A 22017-nucleotide genomic window follows, 5' to 3' on the forward strand; every position below is an offset into this window, starting at 1 on the left:
TTTGAAGTATCATGATTACAATCAGCTGAAATTAAAGTGGACTTACCACCTACTGGAAAACTTCTTGATGTAAAAGGAGACCAAAATATAATACCTTTCTCAAATATTTGTAATTAGCACATCCGAAAACTCGAATTTTAGTGATAATAGTTCTGATCCTTTAGGAAAAGGAGAATGAAGTTGGGCTCTCCGCTGTCTCACTGTTTTGACAACTGTGTGAGGCTTTCTGCTTCTGAGCTGGGAGATAGCAATGTTGGGGTCTGGTGTCTGAATGGAAGTATGCAGCATGGAAACACAGGTGAGATCTGTGCTGCTTTCTCATGCAGAATAAATGATTAAGCTCCAGAAGATGATCACTGCATGAAATGTCTCGCAGTAACAAAACATGTGTTATGCACGTGGTTGCGGAACCACTGTGCCATGGTCGAGGAAAAGCCTGGAGGGGCATAACAAAGCGACCACCTGGTTCTTCACTGGAGCCCCTGATGGTTTGGTTAGACTTGAACCTAGGTGGATGCCAGGTGCCATGCCAGTACAGACCCAGAGCCACAGCAGCTGACCCCCAAAGGGCAAGAAAGCAGGACTGACCAGAAACTGAATAACATGGGGACGTGCGGCTGGTAGACAGAACAGGTACCGACCGCATCAGAAAAGGATAGGATAAGTTCAAGAGCACAGGATGGACTTGGATAAAAGGTTACAGGTGCTGGTTCAAACTGGACAGGTGAGGGTAGCGGTACAGGTGTGGACAAGACGGATCAGGCTCTGGACTTGGTATCCTCAGGATGGCCTAAGGGACAGGTTACAACAGAACGGAGAGGATTAAGTTCAGACAGGGCAGGCAGGATCAGGTGCAGGTAGGACAGACAGGATCAGATAGGGCAGACAGGATCAGGTTCAGGGAGAACAGGTACAGGAACTTTAAAACTAGATAGCAGCTAACGCACTGATTACTAGAGTTGCTAAGGCACCTCCCAATAGAGAGGTGTCTCCCTATTCATCAGGCGCCTCCCAGCTATTGGCTTGGGACATTTTTGGAAGCGAATGCTGCCTTTTTAAGGACACTCTCAAGAGACCTGGGTGCCATGCGAAGGTCCTGGGAGGTAGCAGACACCGCAGGAGCGTGGGCGAGTAAGTAAGTTGTTCTAAGAAAGCAGTTCCTTTTTGGGACTAACAATGGCTACTGAGGCCTGAGCCTCCTCCTCAGAAGAGAGGCAGTTCTGAGTAACAGGGCTGAGGCATCGCTGTCTGTAAGATGCCAGAGTGCGCTGCTGAAGGGAATAGTTGCCAGCTCCTGATGATAGATAGTAATGATGACCAGCTCCTCACTCAAAAGAAAAAGAAGGGGTAAATATTCAAGAACCAGAGGTGGCGCCCTTACAGACAGTTTAGGCATTTTAATTGATACCCCTGAAGAAAAGGGTGTTGTGGTGACCTTTCAAAGGAAGAGCATGGCCAAAACCTACAGGAGAGCAGAAGTCCAGTAGGTAAGAGTTGGAGGCTCCCCTCCTGTTGCCAGGAAAGTTGGACTGGATAGTAGGTACCTGGTGCCAGCTGGGTATGAGGATTGGGTTCTCTGGACCATACCAGTCAAGCTAGTTGAAAGCCGAGTAGAACACCTCTGAGAACTTTAAAGTGGAGGAAAGCTCCCTAGTTTATGTCACAGTGTTGGCCTGCAGAGAAAAGATGGCCTGCAAAACCGCAACGATATACAGATGTCAATCGACACTGCAGAGAGAGGGCTAGAAAGTGGGAGAGGCCCGCTGAGGCAGGCAATCTGGCACCTGATCGAAATGCATTTACCCTGCAGAAGTAAGCTGAGTGATGGCCACAGAGCTGCAGAGAGGATATGTACCATGGGCATAGCAACCTAGGCACTGTGCAAGAGACTAAGAACTGCGCGATAGACTCTGGCTATGAGTGTATAAGTCTAATAAGGTCAATAACATAGTGCTCAGGTGAAGTGGCCTCAAGTAGAGATTCTCAAATATGTTTTGTTGACATGCTTATTCATACTTTATTTGACGTTCGTCGATTCCTGCCTTTATTCTTGCGCCATCAGAACAACCTGCTTCTCTCCACCTTACATCCGTACATCTCTTGCTGAGAACCCGAGTTGAACTTCGCTGTTACACACTTGCCTCGGCTCGGCAGGGCTTCACCACCTTCACATTTTGCCACTGCACTTTGCTGTGCTTCACATTGGGTTTTACAGGTGGCTTGGTGTGCCTCCATGGCATTATCTGCCAAGGCCTATTTAAGAACCGAGACACACAAGTGTCTTTGTATTAAGACTCATAGTGTTGCGTTCTGTCTGTGCCATGCTCCTTTATCAGGTCTTGGCCCACATATGCCTTGTGACCTGGCATACCTGCTACCTTCATTTCTTTGGACTTGCCTGCGTTCTCTCTGCACCTGTGCTCCTGTGGTCTCAAGTCCTTGCTCCACACTTGCCTTCCTGCCTGCTACACCAAATCCTGGGGTCCTTGTGCCCACCTGGATCTGAGGGTTAATGGATCCTACTCACTAGGTGAGCCTAACATTCTCTTCTTGCGTCTTAGGCCTTAGGCACTTACCTTACCTATCAGCTAGTTTCCGAAAGTTAGAGAAAACAGAAAATATAGGAGCGCTCCACTATGGTAGTAAGTTCAGTCAAAAGTGTTGTTGATCTATCCATGGCAATGGGGCTCACCTTGAGCAGTAGTGCTACCTATTAGGCACACGATTCCCTGTGGACCTTAGTAGATCAAGTGCCACCTTGTCTAAGAGCGCCACCCGCTCCTATCGATATGGCAGTGGAAAAACTGTATTTTTATCCAAAATGAAACAAGTTAATTTAAAAGAATACAGATTTTGCATTCTGAAAGTTTCTGATGGTACAGAATATAACTAAGCACAAAGCAATCAAGTAGGCTCTCTAACGGTGGCCATATTGATTGTCACCTAGATGTCCAGAAAAAGACTAGGAATACAGTGGTTTAAGGTCTTCACTTTTTTTCCTTATGGAAGAAATGCATTTTGTAGGCCTAGCCAGCAGGAATAGATTGTACTTTATTTTCTCTTTGGCTCCATATGCATTGGGAAGAGCATTAGTACTTTCTCCAAAAGCGTAGGAGCTGCTCCTCTTCGACACACCTGGGAAGGAAGATACTTCATCGGCAGTAGTAGATCAAGCAAAACCCGGTCTAAGGCTGCCACCCGGTCCTATCGATATAGCAGTGGCCACACTTTTTTTATCTACAATAAAATAATTTATAAAGAATACAGACTACGCGTTTCGAATCTTTCCAAAGGCAGAACATATAACTAAGTGCAAAGCACTCGCGTCAACCAGATGTCTCGAAAAACCCAGACTAGTCATAGGATGATTTAGGATCTCTTTTTTTTAACAACAGAAACGCATTTTACAGACTCAGATGGCAGGAATTAATTGTATTTTATTTTCTCTTTAGCTCCATATCCATTATACCCAACATTGGAAGAGTAGGAGCTCCTCCTCTTCAGCACACCAGGAAAGGAAGATCCTCCATCTGCAATAGAAGATCAAGCTCCAGCCGATCTAAAGGCCCCACCCGGTGCTATTGATATGGCAGTGGAGAATTTTTTTTTTTGTAATCCAAAATTAATACTGTATTTTAAAAGAATAAAGACAGCGCATTTCGGATCTTTTAGAAGGCACAATGTAAGCACAAAGTACTCAAAAAGGGACTCTACTGGCAGCCACATTGATCATCACCTAGATGTCGTGAAAAACTAAGACTAGTATTAGGGTGATCCAAGGTCTTCACTTTTTTTAATGTCAGAAACGCATTTCATAGACCCGGCCATCAAGAATACATTATATTTTATTTTCCCTTTGGCTCCATATCCATTAGGCACAACATTAGTATGCGTAGGATCTGCTCGTCTTCGGCACACTCGGGAAGGAAAATACTCCATCGACAGTAGAAGTAGATCAAGCACCACTCCATCTAAGAACACCACCCTGTACTATCGATATGACAGTGTCCAAACTTTTTTTTCATCCAAAATAAAATAATTTTAAAAGAATACAGATGGCGCTTTTCGAATATTTACGAAGGTGCAACCTATAACTAAGTGCAAAGCACTCAAGAAGGGACTCTTAATGGTGGCCATGTTGATTGTCAACCAGATATCTCGAAAAACCACTACCAGTCATAGTGTTATTTAGGTTCTACACTTTTTTTTTATTTACAACAGAAACTCATTCCATACACACACCCTGTGTTGTGAATTCTGCTCTTGGGCTCCCTCCGGTGGTTATGAGTGGTAGTGCTGCTGTCTTTGGATCGCAGCATTTATCAGGTGTGTCCACTTAATTGCAATTTGCACTGGGCTATTTAGTGTTGCTTGATCCTTTAGTCAGTGCCAGTTGTCCATTGTTTTTGGAGGACTCACATCCATACCTGGTCTCTCCTGTTTTGCTGTTCATTTCAACAAACATAAGTTCTGGCTTTGTTTTTGCTGTCCACATGTTGTGGACCTTATAGTTCTGTGCATTTTCATGTTTTGTCTTGTCCAGCTTTGCCTGTGAAGGATTTTTTTGTAGCCAAGCTGTGTCTCTGGAGATGCAGATATACCCTCCATGTCTTTAGTCAGATGTGGAGATTTGTATTTTCTGTGGTGGATATTTTCTAGTGTTTTAATACTGACCGCATAGTACTCTGTCCTATTCTTTCTTTTTAGCTAGAATGGCCTCCTTTGCTAAATCCTGATTTCTGTCTGCATATGTCATTTCCCTCTCCTCTCACAGTCAATATTTGTGGGGGGGCTGTCTATCCTTTGGGGATTTTCTCTGAGGCAAGATAGTTTTCCCGTTTCTATCTTTAGGGGAAGTTAGTTCTTAAGCTGTGTCGAGGGGTCTAGGGAGTGTTAGGTACTTCCCACGGCTACTTCTAGTTGCGGTGCTAAGTTCAGGGTCTGCAGTCAGTACAGGTACCACCTTCTCCAGAGTACATCTCATGCTGCTCCTAGGCCACCAGTTCATAACACCCTGCAGGAATAAATTGTATTTTATTTTCTCTTTAGCCTCATATGCATTAGGCACAACATTAGTACGGGTGGGAGCTGCTCCTCTTTGGCCACCGGAGAAGGAAGATACTCCATCGGCAGTAGATCAACTGATCAAAGGGCCCCACCCGTCCTATCAATATGGCAGTGGACAAACTTATATTTTCCCTTTAGCCCCATATCCATTAGGCACAACATTAGTATGCGTAGGAGCTGCCCCTATTTAGGGGGAGGAAGATCCTCTTTCGACAGTAGTAGATCAAGCGCCACCTGATCTAGGAGTGCCACGATATGGCAGTGTCCAAACTTTTATTTTATTTAATCCAAAATAAAATAATTTATTTGAAAAAGAATACAGACGACGCGTTTAAAATGTTTCCCGAAGACACATCGTAAGCGCGAATCACTCAAGAAGGAACTCTAACGGCGGCCACAATGATTGTCACCTAGACGTCCCGAAAAACTGAGACCAGTAGTAGGGCGATTTAAGTTCTTCCCTTTTTTTTGTTTCACGCAACGCATTTTATAGACCCAGCCGGCAGGAATAAATAGTACCGTATTTTATTTTGTCTTTGGCTCCATTCCTAGCCATATTTAACAGGATAATTATGGATTAAGCCGTCCAGGAGGCCTGGACCTAGAGAATCAAAGATGGGATCTCTTAATGCGGGAGAGAGGACACAGTGTCAAAAGGGTCAGCGGCCGAGAGGGGATGGGAGGAAGCCACAATAGGCGTGCGGGGATGAAATAGCCACAGAGCAGAATAGCTATTTTCTTGTTTAAAAAGCTTAAATGGCCATTAAGTTGGGGAAATTGCTGGTAAAACAGCTGGAAATGTAAATAGCAATTTAACCAGTCCATTGCCCCTCAATTCACATGTGGTATGTGCCAAGCGACATCAAAAGCGTTTCCTCTGATTTTATTATATGGTCAACAGTAGGAGGATTGAGAGGGGCTTTTCTCTCCAGGCTGAATGGAGTCTGGCCTTTAGTTGGGAGCATTTACACGGTTTTTCATGTTTTTTTTTCTTCTTTTCTTGGATGTAAGCAGACAGCACAGTTCTTTTTTTTTTTTTATTTCATTTTTTTTTTCCAGGCTACTTTCATGGAGACCCTTAACTCGCCTAAGGCCTTTCTTTTTATGATGTGGCACTAATGAGCTGTTTGATGAATGTTGTTCTTTTTCAAAGACTTCTACCTTCACGTTGTTGGTCAAACTTTTAGAAGAGAGGGGGGAAGGGGACGGGGAATTCTGGGCACCAAGTATAACATTTGGGCCTGAAAAAAAAAAAGTGAGATGCTTTGTTCGGTCGATCTGAGGGTGTAAAAGGGGCAGAAAAACTGAATTATGCTTGTTTTATGTTATAGGACATGGGGAACATTAGAAAACAAAGTGCAGCTCTGGGGTATAATATAGGATCAGTAATGTAATGTATGTAGACTGCACCAGCAGAATAGTGAGTGCAGCCCTGGGGTATAATACAGGAGGTAACTCAGGATCAGTAATGTAATGTATGTACACAGTGACTGCACCAGCAGAATAGTGAGTGCAGCCCTGGGGTATAATACAGGATGTAACTCAGGATCAGTAATGTATGTACACAGTGACTGCACCAGCAGAATAGTGAGTGCAGCCCTGGGGTATAATACAAGAGGTAACTCAGGATCAGTAATGTAATGTATGTACACAGTGACTGCACCAGCAGAATAGTGAGTGCAGCTCTGGGGTATAATACAGGAGGTAACTCAGGATCAGTAATGTAATGTATGTACACAGTGACTGCACCAGCAGAATAGTGAGTGCAGCTCTGGAGGGAGTATAATACAGGATGTAACTCAGGATCAGTAATGTAATGTATGTACACAGTGACTGCACCAGCAGAATAGTGAGTGCAGCTCTGGAGTATAATAGAGGATGTAACTCAGGATCAGTAATGTAATGTATGTACACAGTGACTGCACCAGCAGAATAGTGAGCTCAGCTCTGGAGGGAGTATAATACAGGATGTAACTCAGGATCAGTAATGTAATGTATGTACACAGTGACTGCACCAGCAGAATAGTGAGTGCAGCTCTGGAGTATAATACAGGATGTAACTCAGGATCAGTAATGTAATGTATGTACACAGTGACTGCACCAGCAGAATAGTGAGTGCAGCTCTGGGGTATAATACAGGAGGTAACTCAGGATCAGTAATGTAATGTATGTACACAGTGACTGCACCAGCAGAATAGTGAGTGCAGCTCTGGGGTATAATACAGGATGTAACTCAGGATCAGTAATGTATGTACACAGTGACTGCACCAGCAGAATAGTGAGTGCAGCTCTGGGGTATAATACAGGATGTAACTCAGGATCAGTAATGTATGTACACAGTGACTGCACCAGCAGGATAGTGGGTGCAGCTCTGGAGTATAATACAGGATGTAACTCAGGATCAGTAATGTAATGTATGCACACAGTGACTGCACCAGCAGAATAGTGAGTGCAGCTCTGGAGTATAATACAGGATGTAACTCAGGATCGGTAATGTAATGTATGTACACAGTGACTGCACCAGCAGGATAGTGGGTGCAGCTCTGGAGTATAATACAGGATGTAACTCAGGATCAGTAATGTAATGTATGCACACAGTGACTGCACCAGCAGAATAGTGAGTGCAGCTCTGGAGTATAATACAGGATGTAACTCAGGATCGGTAATGTAATGTATGTGCACAGTGACTGCACCAGCAGGATAGTGGGTGCAGCTCTGCTCAGCTGCTGCTCATTGTGCTGATTGTGGGTGCGGTCGCTGCTGAACCTGCTGTGTGCTCCTGAGCTCCAGAGAACCACCACCTCTCCACCCGGGGACCTGCTCTCTCTCTTACCCAGGGAGGGAGTGGGTTTCCTGGGATGAGTGAAGGAGCCAAGTCCCAGGCTTCTGCTTCCCGGACCAGGCTGGCGGGGGGCAGAAGGAACCAGCGACCAGCCTGCACATCCGAGGATTCGGGGGTGAGACGCTCCACCAGGAGTTGCAGCAATGTGGCTCCTACTCCCCCCAGGTCTGCAGAGACCCAGAGAAGCCGCAAGGCTTCCATGGAGGAGAAGCCTGCTAGCGTGCAAGATGGCGGCCCTTCCGGAGGAAAGCTGAGTGCTCACGGAGGTGAGGCCGACCTCACCGAGGAGGGTTGGGCGCTGCAGGGTCCCCAGGAGTCTGTGACCACCTATGCCTCCCGGGTCATGAGCCACCTCCGTGAGTATGAAGATGCTAGCAAGACCTTGAGGAGGCTCCGGGAGGAGCTGCGCTGCACAAGCGCTAAAGCTGCAGGAGCCTCCAGACCCAGGAAGACGCAATTCCAGGCGGAGGTAAAGATTCTGAAGCTTGAAATTAATGACCTGGAGGTAAGAAAAGCATTTATTCTAGAAAAAAGTGGACCATTTAAAGAAAAGCTTATAAATGAAGACCGATTCAGAGAAATGGCTGATAACAGAGAGCAAAGGCAGATGGGGCTGCAGCCTGAGAGCCAGGTGGATGATGATGATGATGAGGATGACCAGCAGAAAGCTCCACCTGGCAGCCTGCTTAGTCACTCACAGGCCACGTGCAGCAAGGTCCCTGCAGGACAGGCGACAATGACATCTCGTCGCAGTTCTGCTGGCTCTGGGGAGGATAGTGACATCGGCCAGGGAGGGGCGCTAATGGCAGAGATCAAGCTGCTGGAGTCCCCAGTGTGCCTTCAGAACTTCCATCTTGGTGATGATTTACCAGAGGAGGCACCTGGGGGCCAGAAGAAAAAGGCAAAGAAAACCACCAAGCCAAAGCTGCAGGAGGCGGTAAGCTACAGTTAGGGCCAGAAATATTTGGACAGTGACACAAGTTTTGTTATTTTAGCTGTTTACAAAAACATGTTCAGAAATACAATTATATATATAATATGGGCTGAAAGTGCACACTCCCAGCTGCAATATGATAGTTTCCACATCCAAATCGGAGAAAGGGTTTAGGAATCATAGCTCTGTAATGCATAGCGTCCTCTTTTTCAAGGGACCAAAAGTAATTGGACAATGGACTCTAAGGGCTGCAATTAACTCTGAAGGCGTCTCCCTCGTTAACCTGTAATCAATGAAGTAGTTAAAAGGTCAGGGGTGGATTCCAGGTGTGTGGTTTTGCATTTGGAAGCTGTTGCTGTGAGCAGACAACATGCGGTCAAAGGAACTCTCAATTGAGGTGAAGCAGAACATCCTGAGGCTGAAAAAAAAGAAAAAATCCATCAGAGAGATAGCAGACATGCTTGGAGTAGCAAAATCAACAGTTGGGTACATTCTGAGAAAAAAGGAATTGACTGGTGAGCTTGGGAACTCAAAAAGGCCTGGGCGTCCACGGATGACAACAGTGGTGGATGATCGCCGCATACTTAATTTGGTGAAGAAGAACCCGTTCACAACATCAACTGAAGTCCAGAACACTCTCAGTGAAGTAGGTGCATCTGTCTCTAAGTCAACAGTAAAGAGAAGACTCCATGACAGTAAATACAAAGGGTTCACATCTAGATGCAAACCATTCATCAATACCAAAAATAGACAGGCCAGAGTTAAATTTGCAGAAAAACACCACAAGAAGCCAGCTCAGTTCTGGAAAAGTATTCTATGGACAGATAAGACAAAGATCAACCTGTACCAGAATGATGGGAAGAAAAAAGTTTGGAGAAGAAAGGGAACGGCACATGATCCAAGGCACACCACATCCTCTGTAAAACATGGTGGAGGCAACGTGATGGCATGGGCATGCATGGCTTTCAATGGCACTGGGTCACTTGTGTTTATTGATGACATAAGAGCAGACAAGAGTAGCCGGATGAATTCTGAAGTGTACCGGGATATACTTTCAGCCCAGATTCAGCAAAATGCTGCAAAGTTGATTGGACGGCGCTTCATAGTACAGATGGACAATGACCCCAAGCATACAGCCAAAGCTACCCAGGAGTTCATGAGTGCCAAAAAGTGGAACATTCTGCAATGGCCAAGTCAATCTCCAGATCTAAACCCAATTGAGCATGCATTTCACTTGCTCAAATCCAGACTTAAGACGGAAAGACCCACAAACAAGCAAGACCTGAAGGCTGCGGCTGTAAAGGCCTGGCAAAGCATTAAGAAGGAGGAAACCCAGCGTTTAGTGATGTCCATGGGTTCCAGACTTAAGGCAGTGATTGCCTCCAAAGGATTTGCAACAAAATATTGAAAATAAAAATATTTTGTTTGGGTTATGTTTATTTGTCCAATTACTTTTGACCTCCTAAAATGTGGAGTGTTTGTAAAGAAATGTGTACAATTCCTACATTTTCTATCAGATATTTTTGTTCAACCCTTCAAATTAAACGTTACAATCTGCACTTGAATTCTGTTGTAGAGGTTTCATTTCAAATCCAATGTGGTGGCATGCAGAGCCCAACTCGCGAAAATTGTGTCACTGTCCAAATATTTCTGGCCCTAACTGTATGTATATGCCCCCCTCCCTGTACCCCCTGAGTCGGCTGCAGGGTTACCTCGCTGTATAAGCCCCGTTGCCCAGCCCAGCCCGGGTTCTGCTGTGGATCCGGTGCAAAGGCGCGGGGAGATTACAGAGCACAGTAATGAGGCGCAGAGCTCCGTCTCTGCTTGTAGTAGCGGGGACGTAGCAGCAGGTGCATCAGTCGAAAGGCTGGACAGTGAGGGCGGCCCGGCGGCGGGCATACGATCAGGCCACGATACTGTGGTCCGCTCCTCAGTGGGAGGGGGAGCGGCCCGGTGTCGGGGGCAGCTCCGGTAGCCTCGGTGCCCCTGAATACTGTTGCCGCTGATCACTTAGTTGAGGGGCGGCGGCAGTGTGAGGGGGTTACCGGGGCTGGGAGTTCCGGTCTTCCCAAAGTCCTATTTTGTGTTGGTGCCGCTGGTCAACAAGATCCTGATGCTAAGGATCAGCGGTGCCCCACAGCAGCTAAAGATCAACGACGCCTGGTAGCAACCATGAAGCAGCGGAAAATATCAACTGATGATGCGGAGGGCACACAAAAAACCAGGGGTGAGGTCACCTCCAGTTCTGTGGAGGAGACTCAGCCCCTTGTGCCTGATGATGCGGAGGCCAAAGTGTCACCCCCTGTTGTCACTGGTCCAGCAGGAGTGAATGTGGTGGTGGGTATGGATGCAGAAAACTCTTTGTCTAGTGGTGTGGTTGCTGGTTTGGTAGATGGTGAGGGGGTTATGGAGTTTGGTAATGGTGATGCTGTTGGTGTGGATGTGGTCACTGGTCCGGTTGCCCCCCCGGTGGTGGCAGTGCCTGTCAGGAGTTATGCCGCTGTCACCTCCGGGGGAAATAGGGCATCCTCCTCGTCTCCGGGCTCTGGGGACGGCATGTTGCAACGGCGTCTCCTGGAGGCTCTAAAGAGGGGGGAGAGATCACTAATAGTAGAGGGCCGAGAGGTTGATCTATCCTCCTGGATAGAGAGGCATGGCCTCGGGGCCTTCCGAGAGCAAAGAGGGGGGGATACAGTGTGGTCCCTCCCAACAGCCGGGCTGGGTAGTGTGCGTAGGAATGTGGTCCGTCTTCAGTGGAGGGGCAGTGATGCATGTCCTCCAAGGTCTAAAGTTGTGGAGCTCCTGCTGAGGATGGGTTTCAGTGCGATTGACATCTACGCCTTGATACATCCCTATTCCACACCTAATTTTGATGTCAGCTTTGTTCGGCCGGAGGGGCTTGAGCTCTTCTGGTCGAACTATGAGTTGACAAAAAATGAGCCCGGCTGGCGAGACTTTGCCGTTCAGGTGGTGTCTCGCCAAAACCAAGTCAAGAAAGTGACCGTGATGACTTGTAACGAGTCACTTTCTTGTTATGACATCATGACGTGGCTTGGCCGGTATGGAGAGGTGGTAGAAATGCCAAAGAAAAACCGTGACGAGTTTGGTATCTGGTCAGGGGCCTGGACGTTTATGGTAAAACTTAAGCGTTCAGGTGGTACGGTTGCCCACATACCATCATCTGCCTTCCTGGGTAGGGATCGTATCCTGGTCTTCTACCAGGGGCAACCGAAGCTCTGTCACAAGTGCGGCGACCCCACACACTTCAGCGCAAACTGCACTGTGCAGAAGTGTGCATTGTGTGGGGATATCGGCCATCTTGCTGCATCTTGTGTGGAGATTAGGTGTCACCTGTGTGGTGAGTTAGGTCACCCATTCAGCCGTTGTCCTCGCTCCTTCCCTAACACAGTCGTGACCCCGGTGGGAGAAAACCGTGAGGCTGATTCTGCTGGGGAAGGGACTAGCAGGGGTGAGGGAGCTGAGGGGCCAAGGAAGAAAAGCAATAAAAAGACGCCTACACAGCTAAGGCATCTAGACAAGCGCAGACAGGATAGGGAGCTGGGCGAGCCTCGTGTTACTAAGGCGGCCGCTGTCCTGGACGCCAGTCTTGCTGCTGAGGCCCCAAGGGATGATGAGTTGGATGAGGAGGTCAGGAGGATCCACAGGGAGGAAAGTGCCACTGCCTCAGAGTCCTCCCATTATGAAAGTATGGATGAGGATAATAGGCAGTGGCCAGAGGACAAGCGTAAGCTCGGCACCAAAAAGAAGAGAAAGAAGGGAGATAAAAAATCTTCTCCTGCTCTGACCAAAGTACCTAAGGAAGGAAAAACCGACTCCCCTCTGGTTGGTCTTTCTAACCGGTTCCAAGCCCTTGAAAACATCTCTTCCTCTGAGGAGGAAGCTGAGGGTGAGGTTCTGGCTTTGGCGGGGCTCACAGGGGACGCCGAGTCTCCTCCTTCTGGGAATGTAAGATCCTTGGAGGGAGGGACTGGCCCAGAGTCCGGAGATGAGGACGAAAAAAATAAAAAACACGTGGGAATGGATACCTCATTGTCATTAAAGAGGGGGAAGGATTCCTCCTCTGAGGCAGAGGATAAGGGGAGTGGGAAAAAGAAAGCCATCTAACTCAATCACCAGTGATGGCGGTACCCACTTCGTTGACGCTGGCGTCCATTAATGTCGCCAGCATAAAGTTAAATACAGCTAGATTTGCGGCCTTTAATTTTCTCAGGCGGGTTGAAGCTGACATTTTCTTTTTGCAAGAGACCAGGCTGCCAAACATGGCAGATGTGTTTAAAGCTAAGAGGGAGTGGAGACTCGGGCCCTCCTATTGGTCTCTTGCGGCCGAGCCGTATAGCGGAGTGGCGGTCCTTTTTACCGCACCGGTGGAATGCCGACGGGTTATTGAGTTAGAAATGGGGAGGTGCCTGATCTTAGATGTCCTCATGAAGGGACAAGAGCTCCGGCTCATCAACATTTATGGTCCCCAATCTAAGTGGGACCGGAAGTGTCTCTTTATGAGGATCAAGCCCTACCTTTTTACAAGTCGGCAGGTTGTCTTTGGAGGGGACTTCAATGCTGTCACGAGGCCCCGAGATAGAGGAGGTTCCAGAGACAAGCTGACTTATGATAGCGTCGCCCTTAATAGTATAGCTAGTGAGGCTCGCCTGGTGGATGTCCACATTCGGCACACCCCAGGCCACAAGGGGTTCACCTATCACAGAGGTAACTGTAGGTCCAGAATAGATAGGTTTTATTTAAAGGAGGAAGCTGTCTCTTCAGCAGTGTCTGTTGTTGAGGTGGAGTTCTCCGACCACTGTTTAATTTTGTTTTCTCTGAATGTTACAGAGACCCTCCGGATGGGAAGAGGCTTTTGGAGGCTCAATTCGTCTCTCTTGGAAGAAGCGGAGATAAGACAGTCCTTTGAGGAATTTCTTCAGGGCCAGGTACCATTACTGGATCTTTGAAGTAGTAAGTCAGAGTGGTGGGAGATGTTTAAGGAAAGGGTGGCGAGATTCTTCCGCCAGCTCTCGAGCCTCAGGAGTCTGAGCAGGTACCGTCTGTATCAGGGTCTGAGGAGGAAACTCGAGCATCTTGTCTCAACTGGAGGTAGCCGCGAGGAGATCTCCAAAGTGAAATCTTTGCTTATGAGGTGTCAGTACGATAGACACGCATCTTTGGTTTTTGAGAGGGATTACGGGAAGTACCGCTCGCCCGACCCTTACAGAAACTGCAGGATGTCAGTGAATAGTAAAGTGGTTACAGGACTGGTCGACACTACGGGGTCCCTGAGGCGATCCAGATCAGGGATCCTGGAGGTTGTCAGATCCTTCTACTCACACCTCTTGGGGAAGAGGGATCTTGATTGGGATGAGATGTCGGCTTTCCTGGCTGAAGCTGTCCCCGAACCAGGGGTAGACCCCTCTCTTGACGTTTTGACAGAAATGATCAGTGAAGAGGAAGTTCAGTTGGCGATTGAAGGGCTTGCCCCCAAAAAATCGCCTGGTCCAGATGGCTTAACATCTGAATTCTATAAGACCTTTAAGGATGTTTTGGTTCCCCTCTTGACTGAGGTATTCAATGAGTGTCTTTCCTCGGGCACTCTGCCGAAGTCAATGAGGAGGTCTGCTCTGATCATCTTGTCAAAGGGTAAGGACCCATCTTGCATTGAGAACTGGCGTCCCATAGCGCTTCTCAATGCAGACAGGAAGGTTCTGGCAAAGGTGCTGTTTAATCGGCTGGTGAAATTTGCACCCCGACTCCTTTCGGGGGCCCAGCATTGCTCTGTTCCAGGCCGCAGCACATTTAGTGCTGTGCTCAGTGTCCGAGAGGCAGTGGAGCAGGGAAGGGCTGGTCACTGGAAGGGGTACATGCTGTCACTGGACCAGGCAAAAGCGTTTGATCGGGTTAATCATGAATATCTCTGGTCCGTCCTTCTGAGATATGGCCTGCCCGGGGGGTTTGTTGATTGGCTTAAGACCTTGTACAGTGGGGCAGAGAGTTTCCCACTTGTGAATGGTTGGATTGGCAGCTCTTTTGAGGTTGGGTCCGGTGTTCGCCAGGGTTGTCCCTTGAGCCCGCTGCTCTATGTGTTTGCGATTGACCCTCTTCTTAGGAGGGTGGAGCGTGGACCGTTGGCCGGGATCGGAATGGACCGGGCAGCACCGGAAGCCACTCTGAGGGTGGTGGCGTATGCCGATGATGTCACTGTGTTTGTTTCCTCTCATGAGGAGGCAGGGTGGCTGATGTCAGAGGTAGATCGCTACTCGGAGGCATTCGGGTCCAAGATCAACCGGGATAAGTGTGAGAGTCTCTGGCTGGGAGGAGGAGATCCTGGTTTTGATCTCCCGGACACCCTTCCAGGACCCAAAGTCTCTGCAAAAGTCCTTGGCATCGAATTTGGCCAGGGGGATTACCCCAAACAAAATTGGGACAGCAGGCTAGAGATCGCCACTCAGAAGGTGAACCAATGGAAGGGTTGGTCTTTGACCCTAAGGGAAAGGGTAAACCTGATCAAAACTTACCTGCTCCCTTTACTGATTTATCTGGGCAGTGTATGCATCTTGCCGGAATCTCTCTGGACTCGGGTCTACAGTTTGTTCTTCCAACTGTTATGGGGGAATAGACTGAACTTGGTCAAGAGGGAGGTTACTTACCGTACGAGGAGACTAGGAGGGTTGGGTATGGTCAACCCTGTGGTATTCCTTGTGGATACCTTCATTAAGATCAATATCGCAAACCTCTGGAAAGAGAGGGCTCCTCCGTGGGTATTCTCCTGTAGGGAATGGTTTCAGCCTTTCTTCCAGGAATGGGAGACAGGAGGGCAAGTGAAGGATCTTCGCACACCGCATGGACATCTTCCGGCTTACGCTACCTTGGTTCTGAAGGTAATTCGTCGGTGGGGTCTGGGAATGTGGGAGATCAGGACTCTGCCAAGGAAACTCCTTGACAATAGGGTTCTGTTGACCCATTTCCAGAGGCCTCTGGCACTCAGGGACTGCCCAAGTCGGGATCTTGGGGTGGGTTTACATCTTTTGAATTCTATCAGGATCCCCTCGAAGTTTTGGGACTTGGCTTGGCGCTGCTTCCATGGGAAACTGTGTGTGAGGGACAATCTGAAGTGTAGGAGCTCTGAGGACAGGAATTGTCCTCGGGAGCATTGTGGTACCTTGCTGGAAAGCATGGACCACTTCCTGCTTCATTGTCCCTTCAACACAGAGGTGTACAACAGGGTGGGCGCCTTCATTGGCTGGTCTCGGCTGGCCGGTCTCTCCTATGCGGAATGGGCCTATGGAGCATTCGGAGACTTTGGTGGTCGGGACCGCTGCACCTTATTTCTAGTTAGCGCAGTGGTTAAGTATCACACGTGGAACGCACGGTGCTTAGTATCGACGCAACGAAAAATCCTCCCAGTGGAAGATGTGTTTAGGACCATATTCGGTGACCTGGTGAAGGTGCGCTCTCTGGAGTATGGGAGATTGGGCGCACGGAGGGCCGCTCTCCTCTGGAGGGGCTTTTCTTTTAGTGTGCCTTAGTCTGGTCATCTCCTTTCCTGGTGGTGGGCTGATGCTGACACTGTAGATTTTTGTTTTGTTTGATCATCATACAGTGATGTAGGGCTGCAGGCGCCAAACTTGGGCTTCGTGATTTGTAATTATTGTGGTGTGTGCTGCTGTATATAATGTATATATTGTATATAGGGATATAGAATTGGGTGTAGGTGTTAGGTTGGGTGGTGGGAAAAGGGGGGAGGTGGGATTATCTTGTGGGACTATAGGACACTGGGTTGTTTGGGGAAAAACTGGCACTGCCTGATCTGGCCTATGGACGTTGGACATGGACTGAGGCATGAGACGCAGGACCAGCTCTCAGGTCAGTGCGGGGGGTTGGGAATGGAGGATATCTTAGTATTGTATATATTTGTAGTTATTTTATTTTAAAAAAATTATAAAAAAAAAAAAAAAAAGTTAATGTATATAGTTTTTGTTTGCCATTGTTTATTTTATTTGTTATTATTATTTTTGTTTGGTGACCGGACCAGAAGGTCAAAGTAGTTATTGTTCTGTATATACTGTATAATATGTGTGAGAGGAGAGAATGAGCGGCTGGACCAGTGTTCAGTATACTGTTTATTTTCTGGCTAATATTTTTGTTATGTTTTCTGCTATTATTATTGTTATGTTTTTAATTTTTATAATAAAAGATCTACAGGATTTAACTCTGGATCAGTAATGTAATGTATGTACACAGTGACTGCACCAGCAGAATAGTGAGTGCAGCTCTGGGGTATAATACAGGATGTAACTCAGGATCAGTAATGTAATGTATGTACACAGTGACTGCACCAGCAGGATAGTGAGTGCAGCTCTGCAGTATAATACAGGATGTAACTCAGGATCAGTAATGTAATGTATGTACACAGTGACTGCACCAGCAGAATAGTGAGTGCAGCTCTGGAGTATAATACAGGATGTAACTCAGGATCAGTACAGGATCAGTAAAGTAACACAATGTTACACATTTTTTAGATCTATGTCAATAATATGTATCAGTGTCACTTATATTTTTATATTTATTGATGATGCCTTTTTCAGATTTTCAGATGCTTAAACCGATCGACACGGCTCCAAGTTGTTATCATTGACCTAAGCTTTATCTTCCTGATGTAATTCATCTGCCAGTGTATTGTGACTTTGCCTTTTTCATAATGTTCAGTTGTTCTTAACTTTTTTCCGCTCAACGCCAGCAATTAAGATAATTTACAGTTTATGGTTATTGATTGATCACGTTTAATGATCCACTCACTAATGTAGAGCGGGGAAAATGGCCAAACTTCTCCAACACTTCCTCCTGATTAATGGACGCCCTCGCTCCGTTATTGACATGACTGCCGCTCTGTGTCCTTGATGCAATGTTAATGTAAGCAGCGAGGCCTCGTTATATGACACAAACAAGTCATATCGGAAACAGAAAGTCTATGGGTGATGCCATCGTGGATGATTTAGGAGATGGAGGAGGAGTTGTGTGTCTATTTTGTCTTCCTAGTCTGCAGGGAATTATTGAATGCGATACAACACAACATCCACACCAAAATTAAGAAAAGAGATACTGTAATAACAATAGTTATAGACCTCCTCAACCAGGAGGGGGACTGGGGATAATGGAGTCTACCTTCACTAGGACAGGTCCCAGGTACAAGTGGCCACCATTTATGCAATGAACAGCTGCCATCATTTAGTTGAGTGGCTGCCTTTCCGTGTCTGAAGGCTGCAATCCAGTGCCAGAGGAAGGAAAGCAGCCCCAGAGGATCACCAAACCACCATGCTGTACAATAGGTATCACCAAGCCACCCCCATGCTTCACTGTAGGTATCACCGACCCACCGCCATGCTTCACTGTAGGTACAGTACAGACCAAAAGTTTGGACACACCTTCTCATTTAAAGATTTTTCTGTATTTTAATGACTATGAAAATTGTAAATTCACACTGAAGGCATCAAAACTATGAATTAACACATGTGGAATTATATACTTAACAAAAAAGTGTGAAACAACTGAAAATCTGTCTTATATTCTAGGTTCTTCAAAGTAGCCACCTTTTGCTTTGATGACTGCTTTGCACACTCCTGGCATTCTCTTGATGAGCTTCAAGAGGTAGTCACCGGGAATGGTTTTCACTTCACAGTTGTGCCCTGTCAGGTTTAATAAGTGGGATTTCTTGCCTTATAAATGGTGTTGGGACCATCAGTTGTGTTGAGCAGAAGTCTGGTGGATACACAGCTGGTAGTCCTACTGAATAGATTGTTAGAATTTGTATTATGGCAAGAAAAAAGCAGCCAAGTAAAGAAAAACGAGTAGCCATCATTACTTTAAGAAATGAAGATCAGTCTGTCTGAAAAATTGGGAAAACTTGGAAAGTGTCCCCAAGTGCAGTTGCAAAAACCATGAAGAGCTACAAAGAAACTGGCTCACATGAGGACCGCCCCAGGAAAGGAAGACCAAGAGTCACCTCTTCTTCTGAGGATAAGTTTATCCAAGTCACCAGCCTCAGAAATCGCAGGTTAACAGCAGCTCAGATTAGACACCAGGTCAATGCCACACAGCGTTCTAGCAGCAGACACATCTCTACAACAACTGTTAAGAGGAGACTTTGTGAAGCAGGCCTTCATGGTAAAATAGCTGCTAGGAAACCACTGCTAAGGACAGGCAACAAGCAGAAGAGACTTGTTTGGGCTAAAGAACACAAGGAATGGACATTAGACCAGTGGAAATCTGTGCTTTGGTCTGATGTGTCCAAATTTGAGATCTTTGCTCCAACCACCGTGTCTTTGTGCGACGTAGAAAAGGTGAACGGATGGACTCTACATGCCTGGTTCCCACCGTGAAGCATGGAGGAGGAGGTGTGATGGTGTGGGGGTGCTTTGCTGGTGACACTGTTGGGGATTTATTCAAAATTGAAGGCATACTGAACCAGCATGGCTACCACAGCATCTTGCAGCGGCATGCTATTCCATATGGTTTGTGTTTAGTTGGACCATCATTTATTTTTCAACAGGACAATGACCCCAAACACACCTCCAGGCTGTGTAAGGGCTATTTGACCAAGAGTGTGATGGGGTGCTACGCCAGATGACCTGGCCTCCACAGTCACCAGACCTGAACCCAATCAAGATGGTTTGGGATGAGCTGGACCCAGGGCCAGACTGGCCATCGGGCAGTTCTGGCAAATGCCAGTAGTGGGCCGCTGCGCACCGACTCACCCTCCCCCCCAGCGCCGCCGCTGCCGCATTCAACTATACCGGCGTCTATGATGCCGGTACAGTTGAATGCAATGATGGAGGAGAGAGCGTCACCTGACACCCCCTCTCCCATCATTCCCCGCTCTGCCTCACACTGCGGGTGCGAACGCACTCACTGTGTCCCAGGCAGTGCAGCGGCAGCCGCCGAGACAGGAGCAGGGAGCACCGCAGGCACGAGGCGAGGTGAGAGTGTTTTTTTTACTGGACTGTGGGGCCATTCTAGGGGGGAGGAGAGATGTGGGCTCTGCTATATACTACTATGTGGGCTCTGCTATATACTACTATGTGGGCAGTGCTGTATACTGCTATGTGGGCTCTGCTGTATACTACTGTGTGGGCTCTGCTATATACTACTATGTGGGCTGTGCTGCTGCAATGTGGGCAGTGCTGTATACTACTGTGTGGGCTCTGCTATATACTACTATGTGAGCTCTACTATATACTACTGTGTGGGCGGCTGTGCTGTATACTACTATGTGGGCTCTGCTGTATACTACTGTGTGGACTCCGCTATATGCTACTGTTGTGAATTCAGCTTTTGGGCTCCCTCCGGTGGTTGTAGAGGGTAATGCAGTTGTGCCTGGACTGCAGGAGTGGACAGGTGTATCTACTAATTGCAGGGCTGACTGGGGTATATAGCTTTGCAGGATCCTTTAGTCAGTGCCAGTTGTCCATTGTTCTGGAAGGATTCACTTCCCTGCTGGTCTCTCCAGTTTGCTGTGCTTTTCTACAAAGATAAGTCCTGGCTTTGTTTTTGCTGTCCACCTGCAGTGGACCTTATAGTTCTGTGCTTTTTCATGTTTTTGTCTTGTCCAGCTTTGTCTGTGAAGGATTTTTTGCAGCCTAGCTATTTCTCTGGAGATGCAGATATACCCCCATGTCTTTAGTCAGATGTGGTGATCCGTATTTTCTGCGGTGGATATTTTCTAGTGTTTTTATACTGACCGCATAGTACTCTGTTCTATTCTTTCTTTTTAGCTAGTATGGCCTCCTATGCTAAAATCTGATTTCATATCTGCGTATGTTATTTCCCTCTCCTCTCACAGTCAATATTTGTGGGGGGCTATCTATCCTTTGGGGATTTTCTATGAGGCAAGATAGGTTTCCTGTTTCTGTCTTTAGGGGTATTTAGATCTTAGGCTGTGCCGAGGGGTCTAGGGAGTGTTAGGTACCCCCCACGGCTACTTCTAGTTGTGCTGCTAGGTTCAGGGTTTGAGATCAGTACAGGGACCACCTTCTCCAGAGTCCGTCTCATGCTGCTCCTAGGCCACCAGATCATAACATACTACTATGTGGGCTGTGCTGTATACTACTATGTGGGCTTTGCTATATACTACTATGTTGGCTACCATGCTCTGCTATAGATATTACTAAACCACCACCATGCTTCACTGTAGATATCATCAAGTGTTCACCATGCTTCACTGTATATATATCACCGAGTCTCCTTCATGTTTCACTGTAGATATCACCGAGTCTTTGCTATGCTTCTCTGTAGATATCACCGAATCTCCACCATACATATCACCGAGTCTCCGCCATGCTTCACTGTAGGCATCACCAAGCCACTGTCATGCTTCTCTGTAGGTATCATTCAGCCACCTCCATGCTTCACTGTAAATATCACTGAAAATATCACAAAGCCACTACCATGCTTTGCTATAGATATTACTAAGCCACCACCATGCTTCACTGTAGATATCACCAAGTGTTCACCATGCTTCACTGTATATATATCACCGAATCTCCTTCATGTTTCACTGTAGATATCACTGAGTCTTTACTATGCTTCTCTGTAGATATCACCGAATCTCCACCATGCATATCACCGAGTCTCCGCCATGCTTCACTGTAGGCATCACTAAGCCACTGTCATGCTTCTCTGTAGGTATCATTCAGCCACCTCCATACTTCATTGTAAATATCACTGTAAATATCACAAAGCCACTACCATGCTTTGCTATAGATATTACTAAGCCACCACCATGCTTCACTGTAGATATCACCAAGTGTTCACCATGCTTCACTGTATATATATCACTGAGTCTCCTTCATGTTTCACTGTAGATATCACCGAGTCTTTGCTATGCTTCTCTGTAGATATCACAGAATCTCCACCATGCATATCACCGAGTCTCAGCCATGCTTCACTGTAGATATCACCAAGTCTCCACCATGCTTCACTATCAACAGTGTTCTTTTCAGCATATACTTCATTCTTCCTCCTACAGACACAGCACTGATCCATAAACCCCAAAACTTCCAGTTTTGGTTAATTGCTCCACAGAAAAGTATTACAAAACTTCTGTGGTAACTAATATGGTTTTCAATATATTCCATACAATACAACTTTTCTTGAGTTAGTAGAGGTGATG

At 46.9% G+C, this 22017-nt stretch overlaps 1 long non-coding RNA gene across 2 annotated transcripts; it reads left to right on the forward strand.

Annotated features, from left to right (window-relative positions):
* Positions 1–1029: 1029 nt before the first annotated feature.
* Positions 1030–4050, forward strand: LOC138673912 (uncharacterized). Of its 2 annotated transcripts, none has more exons than XR_011320368.1 (2): positions 1030–1131; positions 3453–4050. It is a non-coding gene; the product is annotated as an uncharacterized lncRNA (long non-coding RNA). The 2 variants fall into 2 exon arrangements; XR_011320367.1 differs by having other exon boundaries at positions 1042–1135.
* Positions 4051–22017: the final 17967 nt, after the last annotated feature.

Source organism: Ranitomeya imitator, chromosome 4 (genome assembly GCF_032444005.1).
Source record: "Ranitomeya imitator isolate aRanImi1 chromosome 4, aRanImi1.pri, whole genome shotgun sequence".
NCBI classification, from domain to species: Eukaryota; Metazoa; Chordata; class Amphibia; order Anura; family Dendrobatidae; genus Ranitomeya; species Ranitomeya imitator.